Source organism: Anolis carolinensis, chromosome 2, assembly GCF_035594765.1.
Source record: "Anolis carolinensis isolate JA03-04 chromosome 2, rAnoCar3.1.pri, whole genome shotgun sequence".
Classification (NCBI taxonomy): Eukaryota; Metazoa; Chordata; class Lepidosauria; order Squamata; family Dactyloidae; genus Anolis; species Anolis carolinensis.
In genome coordinates, this window is record NC_085842.1 from 268,232,666 (window position 1) to 268,247,494 (window position 14,829).

Below are 14,829 nucleotides of genomic sequence, written 5' to 3' on the forward strand. Positions count from 1 at the left end.
CACATTTAAAAGTTTCTGCTTTAATCTGTGTTCTGCACAAACAACATGTGGTGTTCTGTGCTTCCTTTGTTCAAAAAAACCTGAGGTAAAAACTGTTATACTCAAGTGTTCTGCCAGTCCTGTCTTACGAAAACACCAAAAATTTTGAACCATTGGCTGCAACGGGAGGGCTTCCAAGCCCCCCCCCCCCCCCCCCGGCTCGGTTTTTGGGCTAGAGGGGTGAAATTCGCCACACACAGAGGGCATTTTGACCCCCTTTAGCCCACCACTTTTAAGATGTTTGGGTCTTCCCCAGAATACTATTGTTACTACTAATATTATTATGATTAACACCATTGGTGCACATCAGCTGTCATGGGGAAGCAGCCCTCTCTCAGACTCAGCTTAGGGTCCCAGAGTAAGGATCGTTATTAATAATCATATTCATATTATTATTAACATCCATTGGTTCACATCAGTTGTAATGGAAAAGCAGCCCTCTGTCAGTACCTGCTTATTGTTATGGGTCTGAAAAGAAAGCAAGCATGATGACTGTGCAGCTTTCATTTTTGTGTCGCCTCTTATTTCCTACAAAAATGTTGTCATTCGTTTTGTGTAGACGAATGGTCGAAACAATAGCATGAAGGAAACGAAAGAAAACTTCATGCACATCTCTAAATTGTACTTTCAATTTCATCACTCACTCTCTGAAGGTGGTGGTATAGAGATTTTCCCTGCATATCTCAAATCTCGGGCAGGTTCATATCAGAAGATATGGTCCTTTAAATACCCTGATCCATATAGGTCAAACTCAGCAATTTAAATTATGCCTTGAAACAGACTGGCAACCATTAGGGCTGTTGAAATAAGGGAGTTGGGTGCTTGAAACCTTGTTTACTATCTGGCTGCGATGTTTGTACCCGTAGAAATCTCTGAACGCTCTTGAAAGTGTTCTATCTGCTTTATAATTTGAAATGTTATATTTGTGTATCATTACATTTTGTCATAATCTGTAAGCTGCTCTGAGTCTCTTTCAGGGTGAGAAGAGTGGGGTATGGATATAATAAATAAATAAATAAAGGCTGCCCCATGTAAAGCAAATTCATTTGCTAGACCAGGGGTCCTCAAACTTTTAAAGCAGAGGGCCAGTCCACAATCTTTCAGACTATGGAGGGGCCAAATTATCATTTGAAAAAAAAACCCCGAACAAATTCCTGTGCACACTGCACATGTCTTATTTGTAGTGCAAAACAACAACAACAACAACAAAAGAACAATACAATATTTAAAAATGAAAACAATTGTAACCAACATAAACCTATCAGGATTTCAATGGGAAGCGTGGGCCTGCTTCTGGCCAATGAGATAGTCAAGTTAATTAGGATTGTTGTTGTTGTGTGCCTTCAAGTCATTTCAGACTTTGGGCGAGCCTAAGTCTAAAATTATTTATTTATTCATTTGCTACATTTATTTATTACATTTATATCCTGCCCTTCTCACCCCGAAGGGGACTCAGAGCAACTGTATGTACATACAATATATTATATTATTAGCATAGCACAATATTAGCATTATATATTACTATATTGAACTATATCACTATACTGTAATATTATATGTAATATATAACATATAATTAATAATAATTAATTAAATAATTATAAATTATTAAATAATTAATAATAATAATTAATATATAACATATAATTATTATTATATGGTATTACTGTATTATTAGTATTATATTGTATAACATAATATTATTATCAATATTATATGTATATACAATATATTATATTATTAAAATGATATAAAAATATTATATTATAAAACTGAGGGCAGGGGCCAGGTAAATGACCTTGGAGGGCCGCATCCGGCCCCCGGGCCTTAGTTTGGGGACCCCTGTGCTAGACTGTGTCTCTGAAAAGATTCGAAGATTCATCAGGGTCTGCTTCATCAGATGCATGGAGTGAGAGAGGAAGGTCACAGTGTTCTGCAGCCAGTTTTTGCACATTATTTCGGATGTCTGATTAGACATTAGAAATAGGAAAATGCAAAAACAAAACAAAACAAAGCTGATTGTCCACTCTTCTTGGATAATTCATTTTAGACTTCCAAGTGCCAGTCCTTGATTAACAACAACAACATGCAAAGAGAAATTGTAACGAGAAACAGCTGAGCTAGGATATACCCAGAAATTCAAGTGATTGACTGTGCTTTGTACAGAGGCAATGAAAACACTACACATATTTTAATGGATATGATATTCATTGGATACCACAGCTATTAGCAGTACCCATTCACACTCCAGCTCTCCTGTGTTGATTGGCAGGCTTCTAGCATTGTAGGCACTTGTAAGGACCTCATCAGATGGGCAGGGTAAAAGCAGAGGGAATTGTCTTATTTTGTTCCCTATCATCTTGCCCTGTCTCCTGGGATGGCTGGACATTCCACGTAGTTTCCCGTCATTTCCTGTGGTTTCCCTGCTTTCTCCCTGTTTTCTGCAGTTAGCAGTAAGCACCCAACTGCTTAAAATTAAGTATTTTCTCCATTTTAACATGCTGGCAACATGGATTCCCATGGGCAGCCATTGGAAGTGGCAATTTATCATGGGATGGCCTCCATGGGACTACGCTTTGCCACCGTCTGAAAATGGAGAGACAACTCAGAGAAGACTACGTCGGATGATTTTGGACTACTGTAAACATTTTACTTTCCATATTAGGCGTCCTTTGATTATGGATTCCTGCATGGCATGGGGTTGGACTGGGTAACCCTTGTGGTCTCTGCCAACTCTATGATTCTGTGAACCCTCCCTGTAGTGAATGATTTTTGGAAGTTTTGTCATAAGAAATCTCTTATTTCATAGCTGTTCAAGAAGAGTGAAAGAGACTCCCAGTGTGACAGCGTGTGAGAGGTGAGTGTTCCTCAGCTACGATGAATTGTAACAGGGTGAAGATCTTAAATGAATTCACCTGTTACAGTTTCAAGCATAGCTTTGAAAATCGGTTTTCTATGCCAGTAGATATCAACTTCTCCTGCTAACCTAGCAGTTCGAAAACATGCAAATGTGAGTAGATCAATAGGTACCGCTCCGGCAGGAAGGTAACGGTACTCCATGCAGTCATGCCGGCCACATGACCTTGGAGGTGTCTACGGACAATGCCGGCTCTTCGGCTTAGAAATGGAGATGAGCACCAACCCCCAGAGTCGGTCACGACTGGACTTAACGTCAGAGGAAAACCTTTACCTTTACCTTAGATATCAACTTAGCTTAAATGTTTTACAAATTTAGAACAAGGCCATACTAACTTTGCCTACTTAATCCTCCACTTAATTCAAGGGATTCGCCTCATAGCAATTGGCATGGAGCATGCCAGAATTAGCTTTCTGAATTTTGAGCTGCTACTGTATTTTCCTCCCAATTTACTTGCACAGTTTTATAATTGTGTTGACATTTATGAATGCTCACTGGTATGCACAAAAATCATACTCTGTAATTATGCCTTTCATGTGATTTTAATTTCTTTCCCTGATGAGAGAAGAATGCATTATAAATGTAGAAACTCTCATAAACTTGCATGTTTAAATACTGTATAATAGATTCTCCCAAGAAACAAATAAGTTATTTTTTTCTGTTCTCACACTTATTTCTCACAAATAAACTTCATAATCCTCATACAAACTTACTTGCTGTGTAACAACTTTTTTTTTACTAAGTCATATTTGTAAGACTATTGATTGATATTTGACGACAATAAAATTTGAAACTTTTACATTGTTTACTTCCAGTATTATATAGAGCTTTGAGAACTAAATTAAGAAAACGTATTTTCGTAGGCATTATATGATTGTGTTGTCCACCTGTATTTGCTTCCTTCCTTTATTTAACAGTCTGCTGAACAATGGTTGTTCCTTGCAATTTACAATGGAGCAACAATAACTGTTTTTGGCAATCTGTGATTAAATGTAAGATAAATGTATTACGTTCAGTTGTAGCTATGCTGCCTCATTATGCTGTACACGATGTGGAATTATCAGGCTTATGGGGAAATTACTGTCTCTTTTAATACGACAACTGTATATCAAACATACAAAATTTTTGATAAGCATACAGTTCATTGCTTTGTTGAGCTCAGTTCAAGGACTATAACCTTGAGCCTCAAAGTTAGAGATACAAAAGAATGTGGTGTGAAAAAAGCCCACTTGTCTCATGTAATAAAATGTCACTATGAACAATTTGAAAAGATGTTTGAATTGAAAAGAAAACAAACTTTCTGGTTCATTCTCTTTCACACTAGGATACTGGGGGCATGCATGACATGCATTTGTTTTCCTTTGTGTACTTATAAAAGTAGTGTAAGCTCTGCTGTGCTAACACTCAAGAAGTACATTTAAGAAGATACGGGTACTATTAGATAGGAAAAAAAACTGAACACTGGAAACAGGCATAAAGCCCAATATATCTGAATGTATGATAATTGGAATCTTCTAACAAAAATATGGTCTGTTTTTGTTCCTTCTCTTTTAAATGTAATTATAAAATGACCTTTCCTCGGCCCTTGTTAATTACTGTATATCCCCTTTAAGTTTGTTTAGGATTGCAAGTGTGTGCTGGAAATTCTATTTTCTCTACACACTTTTCAAACAGGTATCTGATGCTTTTAGAGCTGGTACTGCTAGTCACCTATCTGAGGAGGACTATCACTGGAGTGTAGCAGTGAATATTGAACCTGTTTGGATAGGGCCACAGATTGTTTTCTTTCCATTCAATTTTTTTTGTATTAAAAGCAAGCTATATTTAAAAGCAATGCATCTTAGCAAGTATATAAATTAAACTCAATATTAATTTAACAAATAGGGAACTTAAGAAAAGAAATCTTTTACTGTCTAAATATTGTGGAACCTTTCATTATTCTTTTTCAGAGCATTTGTCAAAGTCTAGCCCAATTAACAAAATGTCTCACCTTTTTTGGAAACAAATAACCTGCACGTTCAATTCAGCATCTTCATTAAGAACAGCCATTAGCTTAGGTTTCAGAAGGGTAATTAAGATAATGATCATGAAACACTTAATTCTTGCCTATACGCTTTTGTATTTTTGCTGGATTTTATGAGAGATGTTCACTAATTGTGCACAGCGACATTAAAAAATGAGGAATGTATGTAAATTGGCTGCTCCCTCATGATAATTTTTTAGCCTCGGCATTCTGCATTGTCTGTGAATTCTGGTGAATGTGGTTTGAGCAGAGACATTTTCTACATTGTTCAGTGGATATGTATAGCTTCCACATTGTTTTTCTACCATAGCTAGACAGCATGTACAGTTTTCATAACAGGGATTTGCCTTTATTTGCCTCTGGATATTTACTAGTATTTACTATTAATAGTTGGTATCCTCCAGTTAGTCCTATTCAATCATTCTTATAAGGGGAGTCCATCTATAAATAAATCCAATTGATTCAATGTATTAACTCCAATCAGGACAAAAACAGGATTTAGGACAATGTGCATTTGTTGTTAAACCAAGAATAATTATAGCATATGTACAGGGCCAGTCCTAATTTTTTTTACCCCAAAGGGATTTTTTATTAATCATTATTTTATAATACATAATCATAGTTACCATACATTTTCCTTTTCCATTCCCTTCTCCCTCCCCACATCCACCCCACCCCCTTCCCTGTTGACAACTTAAACCTTATTTTCTTGTTACATGAGCCTTCTTTCCATTCTGTCCAATTTTTTCTTCCAACTTTCGTCATATGGTTTAACAATCTCTAGCCATCTGCTAAATGGAGTCCATATTTCTTCAATTTTCTTCTGTTTGTCTGACCATATTTTTTGCTTCTTATAATGTCCATAATATCCAGTTGTATTTGATACCACATATATTCATACCATTTATCAAGTGTCCATTTCTTTTTATCCTCCCCCCCCACACACACACTATTACTGCGTGTGCAGCTCTAAACATTATTATCATTAATTCTTGGTCTTGGTCCTTAATTCTTCTATCCCCATATATCCCTGTTAACAGAATTTGCATATTTATATCAAATTTTGTTTTAGTATGTAATTCAACCTGGGTTAGAATTTGGTTCCAATTTTATTTACTCTCTTCACATTCCCACCATAGATGTGAGTACCATGCCTCCCAACTCCCACAATGACAACATTTGGGATTTAATCCCTGAATCATGTGTGCCACCTGAATTGGTTTTCTGTACTGTTTTCTAATTATTTTAAGTTATAATTCCTTATATTTTTCTATTTTTATTTTATTTAAACCATTGATTATCTTTTCTATCTTTTCTTTCCTAGGCCCCCTTCCTTTTCCCACTTGTTTTCCATTATTCTATACATAGTGTCGAGACACAGAGGCCTTAAAGAGCCACACACACTATCTAGTCCAACAAAAGGTTTATTGCAAAACAAATAAAAGCTCAGAGACACTTAGCTTCAGTGTCTCTGGCCAAAACTCAAAGAATTTACTCAAGCTGGGCTCCAGAAAGCAAACGAAAAATAATCCGGGTTAAACAGGAGGAAAAACCAGATTAAAAAGCAGTCAAAGTAACCAGCAAACAGGCAGCGCTATACACAACGAGTTCCAACAAACAGCGCTGCATCGAAAGAGTTAACTGCAAGGAGGAGTTGCCAAAGCCAGCTGAAATCTAAGAGTCGTCACCGAAGAAGCCCAAAGATACGTCGTTTCCAAGTCTGTCAAACAGAGTCGTTGCCAAGCTAGTCCACAATCCAGGAAAGGAGAAAGCCACACCCACGAGGAGTTAGTCCAAGTCGAAGATTCACAGGTAACACCAACTCCAGGCTGCAGAACCTGGACCCAAAACCCAACACAAGAACAGGCAGCAACAAATACACACAATACAATAACGTAACCGATACTTTGCCTTCCTCAAAGGTTCTCCATTTCAGAGCCTACTCTTATCTTGCACATCATCATCCAATGATGAGCTGGCCTCCACCCCATTATCATCTCTTACAGCTGTCCTTGTCTTCACACATGAACCCCTATTTCCATCCCTCCAGTTCATCCATCTCTTGTCAAGACTTAGGCTTCCCCATGATTCAGATGTATCTCCCGTTTGCCAATCCTCATGTCCCGAAAATCCTACAAACATGTCACTAGAGGTTGGCTCTGCACATACATCCCTTACCTCTTGTACCTTAGTCCAATCCACTGTGTCCTCCCCATCCTCATCATTCCCAGACCCATCATTCCCAGAGAAACCCATAAACGAATCATCATCTGTGGGAGCAGTAAGTATATCCCGGATCTTCTTCCTCCCCCGTTCTTCATCTGATTCCTGCTCCCGAGTAACCCTCTTTGTACCTCTATTCCCATCCACCACATATCCTTCCTTGCTGATTGACTCCCTGCCACTAGAAAACCCTTCGAATGAGTCTTCATCAGTAGGTGTCATAAGTATATCCTGGATCCTTTTCCTTTGCTGTTCTTCATCTGACTCCTGCTCGCGAGTAGCCCTCTCCCCCCTTCTGGTACTCATACTACTGCTTGCAACATTACTTACAGGCTCTACTACAACACATAGATTCTTTATCTTCTATCATTCTTCCATATATTTTATTTAAACCTTTTTTTGCCACTAAGTGTCTTTTAATATCTTGTCTATTATATTTTCTCCCTCATTACTTTCTTTCTTCTTGATTTATTCCCAAATTCCTTTTAGTGTTAACTAATTTATCCCACCCCCAATCTTTCCAATTGTTTCCATTCCATTAATTCCTTATTGACCAGTCCTAAAATTTCAAAATTCTTTTTTGTTGCAAAGATAACAGTATGGGAATATATTGGTGGCAATTGGCTCAATCCTTACTGGCTGATGCCAGAGTTGTCAAAGGCTAAAAAACAGGTTTAGCCAAGGTGTGTTTACATCATTTTCTACCACATGGAATAAAAGATAGAAGGGGAAGAGTAATGCACAATGTCTGGGAAATAAGATTTTTCCAGAGTTTTGAAATTTACATTTGTGCTGTAGCACGTCAGCAATACAAGATGGCCAAAAATGCTTGTTTGTAGATTTTCAGAACAGTTATGTGGCATTCATTTTAGTTTGATCTTCAAACATTTATGTCAGGTATTAATGAGAAGAATTTACAAAGAAAAAGTCAACTTTGGAGAAGAAGTTATGTGCTGTTGTATTGCTATTTCTTCAGTGGCATGGATGTGCATTGTCATGGAAATTAATCTGTTTTGACATATTTGTGGTCTGGCTTGATAAAATAACTCCAGGCTAGATTCCTTCTAGCAGGTTTGAATGAAAAGCTTTTGTCTATTTATGTCAAAGCATATTGATCACACTTTACATTCTGCTCTCTGAAAAGAAATTGAGAAAAGATGCTTAGAAATAGTCTTCAGGTAAGTACTGTAATTATGGTTTATATGGATACTTCTGTCAGAATTCTGTTGTTATAAACATTCCACACAATATTGTATTTGGTAAATAAGCTGCAAAGATTTGTCTGTTGTAGATCTCACCAATGAATATCTACCTCTACTGGGAAAGCTTTTATGACAGCTTAGTCAAAATCTAGCATTTATAGTAATGGAATAGCTATATATATCAATGTTTTTCAAATGACATTCTTAAAGTGAGAAGCTCCCCTGTGAAATATATGTTTTGGTTGTATGATTGGAAACATTGTATGTATGAAAACTTTGACTTAATGTGTGGTTACTCATTATTCTAAAGAAGTACTAATATGACTATCTAGTTAATATTGCTTTTAGTTCAAATGCTGTGACTCAATTTGTTGGAAGACCCATCATCTGGCTCCCTAGTTTTGAAATAGTGCCTAGGGAGCTTATATGGCATTCAGACAAGCATATGCCCTTTTCTCAATGGGCAATTACTTGGGAATTACTCAGCAAGACAACCACAAATTTTGTAGAAACAATTTATGGCTATTGATTCACAACATACTTTTGCACAGAGATAAAAGTGTTTAAGTTATATGTGAACTTAAGAAGCAGTATTATGTCTTACCAGATGTGTGACAGTGTCCCATATTCAACTGTTTAAGGAATATTTGAATCTTGACAATGGTGTGTTATCAGATTTATCATACTCACATTGATCCTTACCCTTGGATACACATAAATATAAATGTACCCAAGAAGCACTGTTTCAGGCTTAGGGGTGTAGTTATAGGCAGCATCAGACCAAAGGGGGGGGGGGGGCAGAGGTAAACTCCATCCTGAGCATCGATGGGCAGGCCCATCTTTGTGGTGGTGGACATGAGTCCTCGATCCAGAAAGGACTTTTCCAACTTAGCTGTATTTGTGATGGGGTCCTTGTATGTGTGTGTGGGATTGGGGGGGGGGGGGGCTGGGAGACGGGTTGGTGTAAATCTCACTAGGAGAGGTGGAAACCGCCCCTCTGGTCTACTAGCCATCCCAGGGTATTTTGGCAGATTGTCACCTGGATCCTGGTGGTTAATACAGAAATTAAATAGACTACATTAGTGGAAGTAGAAGATAGAAAAGTTCAATTCTTTATGCAAAAACAGGACCAGGAACAGTTGTGACTCTTACCATGAATTGTTAATATAAAAAATCAGAGTAAAGCTAAAAAAGAATAGCAAATGAATCATCATGACAAAATGCAACCTGAAGAAAATCCCTGTAAAAATTAAAGATATAAAATAGATTTTTTACTATTAAGCCTTATTGACTAGGATCCAGAAGAACTCTATACTGAAGTGACGGAAAATGTGAATAATAACAATAACTTTATTTTTATACCCCGCCTCCATTTCCTCAAAGGGACTCAGGGCGGCTTACATGGGGTCAAGCCCAGGTAAATACAATAAACAAAATAAAACAGATCAAATGAAAAAACATGTGCAACTATAAAATTTTAAATATTAACATATAAAGATAAAATAGCAAGCTTAATAAAACATAATTTAAACACAAAAATAAGTCATAAAAATGAACTGGGCAAAGTGCGCCAAGTGAGTTTTGTAAAGACAAGGTAGTTGATAAAGTGAAGGAAAAATGAAAAAAAAAACCATTTGCAGAGAGAAAAGATTTGTTAGAAGACAGATGTCTGATTTCTGATAAGGCTCTGCTAGCATCATCCCTGAGCTGCTTTTGGAGTCTTTTTAGCCATGCCATTGTTCACAATAGGACAGTCTGGTCTTTTCTAAAAGGCGGGTGCTGGTTATGCATGCTTAATAGAGTAATACATAGCTCTTTTCCACTGAATTTCAAGACCAGTCTGAGAAGATTTCTACTTAAAACAATCAAATAAATGTAGCTCACACCACGTCTATAGAACACTGCTGTGTATCAAATTTAGTATGATTGCAGGACTAGTCAAAATATAAATATTTTACATCCCAAGGATGAAGAAATAAATGCAAATCCTTCCTGAATCACAGTATGTCTTGGCGCTTTCATGCCTAAACAAGATTTAGGAGTTCATGAGTGACTCAGCTTGCTGTTTGTGTGTACTTTAAAAGCTTGGCATTAGGCAATTTCGCTTGGTAGGATGAAATTCAAGTCAGAAATTAAGAAGGTGCATTTGATCACTTTCTACTTTTTATTGCTTCTGCTGGTTCCAAGACAGAATCACTGTGAAACCCTATGAATCAGAATGTGACAGAAGAAGAGTGTGGAAATGTGTGTCCTGCTGACATTTTTATTTCAGGCAATTAACATCAGGAACTTTTTGAGAATTTTAGAAGATGAAACTGACCCCAACCTCTGAAAACATAGAGCATAAATATTACTACAGTACCACAATACTCATATTTCAAGTGCGGATTGAAATATATTTCTGATATATTGGATGCTTGGAATCAGGTCTGCCTGATAGCTGTAGTAGTTTTCTTCTTACTGTGTTTAAGGACTATTTTTGGCTTTTGGAATTTTATGCAAGACATGGCACACCTGCTGAAATGCCCAGTAGAATGACATATCTAGTCCCATAGCACTTGCATTGAAAAGAGCTCTAAGGCAGAAACCTGGATCTTTTTAAGGCATGGATGTTGTGGGGTGTATGTGTGAGATCCACTATCAGGTACAAAATTCTGTAAAGAATGTGTCACTTTTGTGAGACAAAATGTGAAATGTATCTGTTTTAGCTTCTGCTTGATAGTAGTAAAAAAGGTAAAGGTTTCCCCTGATGTGTTAAGTCCGGTCTTGTCTGACTCTGGGGATTGGTGCTCATCTCCATTTCTAAGCCGAAGAGCCGGCGTTGTCCGTAGACACCTCCAAGGTCATGTGGCCAGCATGACTGCATGGAGTGCTGTTACCTTCCCACCGGAGCAGTACCTATTGATCTACTCACATTGGCATGTTTTCGAACTGCTAGGTTGGCAGAAGCTGGGAGGGGAATGATTATATGTTGATTACATGCAAGAAAGTTAATATTTGTAGCTGTACGTATGTTGTTGTTTTTATTTTTTCCCCCTATTTGTTATTGTTGTGTTGGTTTTATACTGGCTGTTTGCTATTCTTGTGGTTGTTTTATATTGCTGGTTTACAATAAATATTTTAAAAATTTATTATATTTATTTATTATATGTGGCAAATCAATACAGCCTTACAATAAAAGAGCTTTTTAAACTAGTTTTAGTTACCATATATACTCATGTAAAAGTTGATCTCATGTATAAGTCAAAGGCCAGTTTTGAGGTAAAAAAATGATGGATTTTGATATGACCCATGGATAAGTTATTCTGTGGAGAGGGAAAAGCGTCAATCCTGTCTTAGTAGGTAAGCCTCCCCTGGGTGCTGCCACATTTCCCCACTCAGGTATTCAGAAAGTTAGAAGTGATGCCACAGTGCAAAGAGTGTAGGTGTAATAGTATTTTAGGTTCTCCAAAATGGACCAAGCCCTTGCTTTTTGCCACTCTACTGAGAGAAAATATATGTTCCTTTTCATAAGTACAGAGCTCACATTGACCTGTGTATAAGTCCACTCAGGTCTGAGGGTTGATTGTTTGACTAAAAATGTGAAGACTTATTTTGAGATGATAGAGCCCAACCTCAGCATTCTTTGCTCCAGGTACTAGGTTTAGTATACGTTGAGCCATTCTTATTAAAATGTTCTTGGGATCAGAAGTGTTTTGGATTTCATATTTTGTTTTGTTGGTTTTTGGAATACATGTACTTGCATATACATATACTTGTGATTGAGAGATGAGGGGAAAGGTCGCATGTTCAATGTCCACTCACTCCCAAGGAGCCCTTGCTTCACCAGTGTCAGAAATTAGATAAGGGAAAGAGAAGAGGGAACGTGGGGGGAGCACTCTGGTTCCTGCAGCTCCATTCACACAAGACCCCTGCAAAGAAGCAATGGCAAAGGTGGAACAAGTGAGTGCTGGATGTTTAATTATTCCCCCTTCCCCGAAGACATGAGTAGGTGGCTGGCAGTGAAAAGCTTCAGCTTTTCGAGGATTTTGGATTTCCAGAAAAGGAAGGCTTAGCTTGTACTATGGGAGAGATTGGCATTTTAGCGTTTCCAAGCATACTATGCAAGGATCTGCATACCATGCTATGATATCTGAAATTGTCATAATGAGAATTCAGACATAGAACTAATTTGTTCAAGCATCTTCAGATGAAACCAAAATCTGTCAGTGATGGTCACTGTAGACAGTTACTTATATTCCCTTGATAAACAGTGGTTGCAAAATTGGCAAACTATTGCTACAGTCATCCAGCAATTGCTTCATTTTAAGATGTGTTTCTATAGAATCACTCCTTTTCTCATCTCCAGAAATGTTCTGTGATGTTCCAGACTACGTTCTGTGTATTAAAAAAAAGAAAAAGAAAAAAAGATACATTTTTCTACACATTTTTCATACACACAGTCATTGACTAAAAGCCTGCTTGCATCTAGTTTTCTGTGTACTTTTCCAAATGTGCTTATTTTATAAGGCATCCACCCCACAGTGAAATTCACCGTAAGTCCCAAACTTTATGAGTTTCTAAATACTAAATGCATTCAGCTCTAATCATTCACCAACTGTTGTAGATCCAAGAAATAAGTGCACACACACTGCTGGGGTGGAGTCCTTACAGATCTTTATCAGTCACCTCGTGTTTACAATATTTATATGGTGCACCTTACCCAGTCTACTTTTACAATCTCTCAGTTTTAATCCATGTTTTTATTAGTTCTTGTTTTTTATTGGCTAATGTTTATTTTTTTTTATTGTGCATGTTTTTGTCTATTGCTGTGTTTTATACTGCTACTGTTTTTATTCGAGCTTGGCCCCATGTAAGCCGCCCTGAGTCCCCTTCGGGGAGATAAAGGCAGGGTATAAAAAATAAAGTTATTATTATTATTATTATTATTATTATTATTATTATTATTATTATTATTATTATCCCTTATCTTGTCCCATGTAAGCACATAATTATGGTTTTGGATTCTAGGTTTATGTCAGTGATAAACTTTTACTTCCTTTCATAGTAATTGCTGTGTAAACTTGGCTATTGTAGTTCCATTTCCAATGTCATTATTCTTTATAAAAACATTCTTAAATGTTTTGCTTTGTGCACAAAACAAGGTGCAGAGTCAGTAGGATTTGCAACCTTTTCCAAGAAAATAGTTTAGAGATACACTGTTTTCAAGGACACACTACTGCAGTACTAACCTCTAATCACATATTGAATTAAAAGCAGATGCAGATGGAACAATATTTGCTTATTTTTTCTCTTCTACTGCTATTAATGAGCCATTGCCACTCCTGAAGCAAGAGTATACTTTCATTGGCATATGAATTTAAAATAAAATTTAGAGCTGCTTTTATTTTTAGCAGTTGAATAAAATATATTAAAATAACTAATGTTTTCAGAATACGACAAATTCTAATCTATTTTTTAAAGTAGACTTGCCTGGAGCATTGTATTAATTAACCCCAGGAGTCTTTTGGTCTGAATGTTGGAGGGTAATGCATTTTTCATTAGCACTGTGAATAAAGAAATCTTGAGTGTGGCTGCAAGAGGTTACACATTCAAAAGTATAAGTGATCTTTTGGTTGATTAATTACAAATACATCACTTTTCATGATGAAAATGAGAGAAGTTGTCATTTCAAAGTAAAAATATTTCAAAAGATACCTGATAGGAGGACTGGAGTACAGAACTGTGCAGCAGTTTCCTGTTGTGCTAGCCCAGCATTTGGGCTCCTGTTTTATACACAACAATAATTTATATCATGTGGCTGTTTTTTGAAAATGTAGGAACTTTCAGATGCACATGACATATGGTGGTGATCTTGCTGTTAGTAGAAGGCAAAAATGGAGAAAAATTACTTCCAAGTGTGAACAAACTCTTAGATGCACTTAAAGTGGCTTTGGATTCTGTATACTGTTTCAAAGCCATTTTAAGAACTTTTGAGTGTCTTTTGTATGACTTAGTCTTAAAACAAATATTTGATAATTTCCCCATTGTTGTTGCTTGGAATAAAACACTATGTGCATGTATTAGTCATTTAGTCAGTTATCTCATAGTTAGGTAGGATGGTAGGCAAGAGCAGACCCCACAATAGTTTTGCATTCATAGGGTCACATCTCTCCAGTATTTATTATTTTTTTTATTCCCTGCTGCTAAGTAGATTGTGACAATATGCATGTACTGTTTATAATCATGTAGATGATGATTTTTTTAGTTGCAAAAACCAACCCTGAAAAACTGGGTCACCTTATTCATGGAAATGCTTTGGGCTATTTGCCACTTCAAGCACATGGGTAATGAGGTGGGAACGTTGGTCTGTAATCACTATCTTTGCACTTTTCAGGACACCTTTTCTTTCTTTTTCTTCATTTGTATTACCTTTTCTATCTGTA

The 14,829-nt window shown here is 36.8% G+C and overlaps 1 protein-coding gene across 10 annotated transcripts in view; it reads left to right on the top strand.

Annotated features, from left to right (window-relative positions):
• The window catches only part of epb41l4a (erythrocyte membrane protein band 4.1 like 4A), a 205,522-nt gene that overhangs the window by 99,142 nt on the left and 91,551 nt on the right, over positions 1-14,829 (top strand). Inside the window, exon 1 of one of the 10 annotated variants that reach the window (XM_062972188.1) lies at positions 6,320-6,791. The exons of 8 other annotated variants lie outside the window; for them this stretch is intronic. The gene's annotated coding sequence lies outside the window, so the exon portion shown is untranslated. Of the gene's footprint in view, positions 1-6,319; positions 6,792-14,829 lie in introns of those variants that run through there. One more of the 10 variants, XM_062972189.1, reaches the window with a different exon arrangement.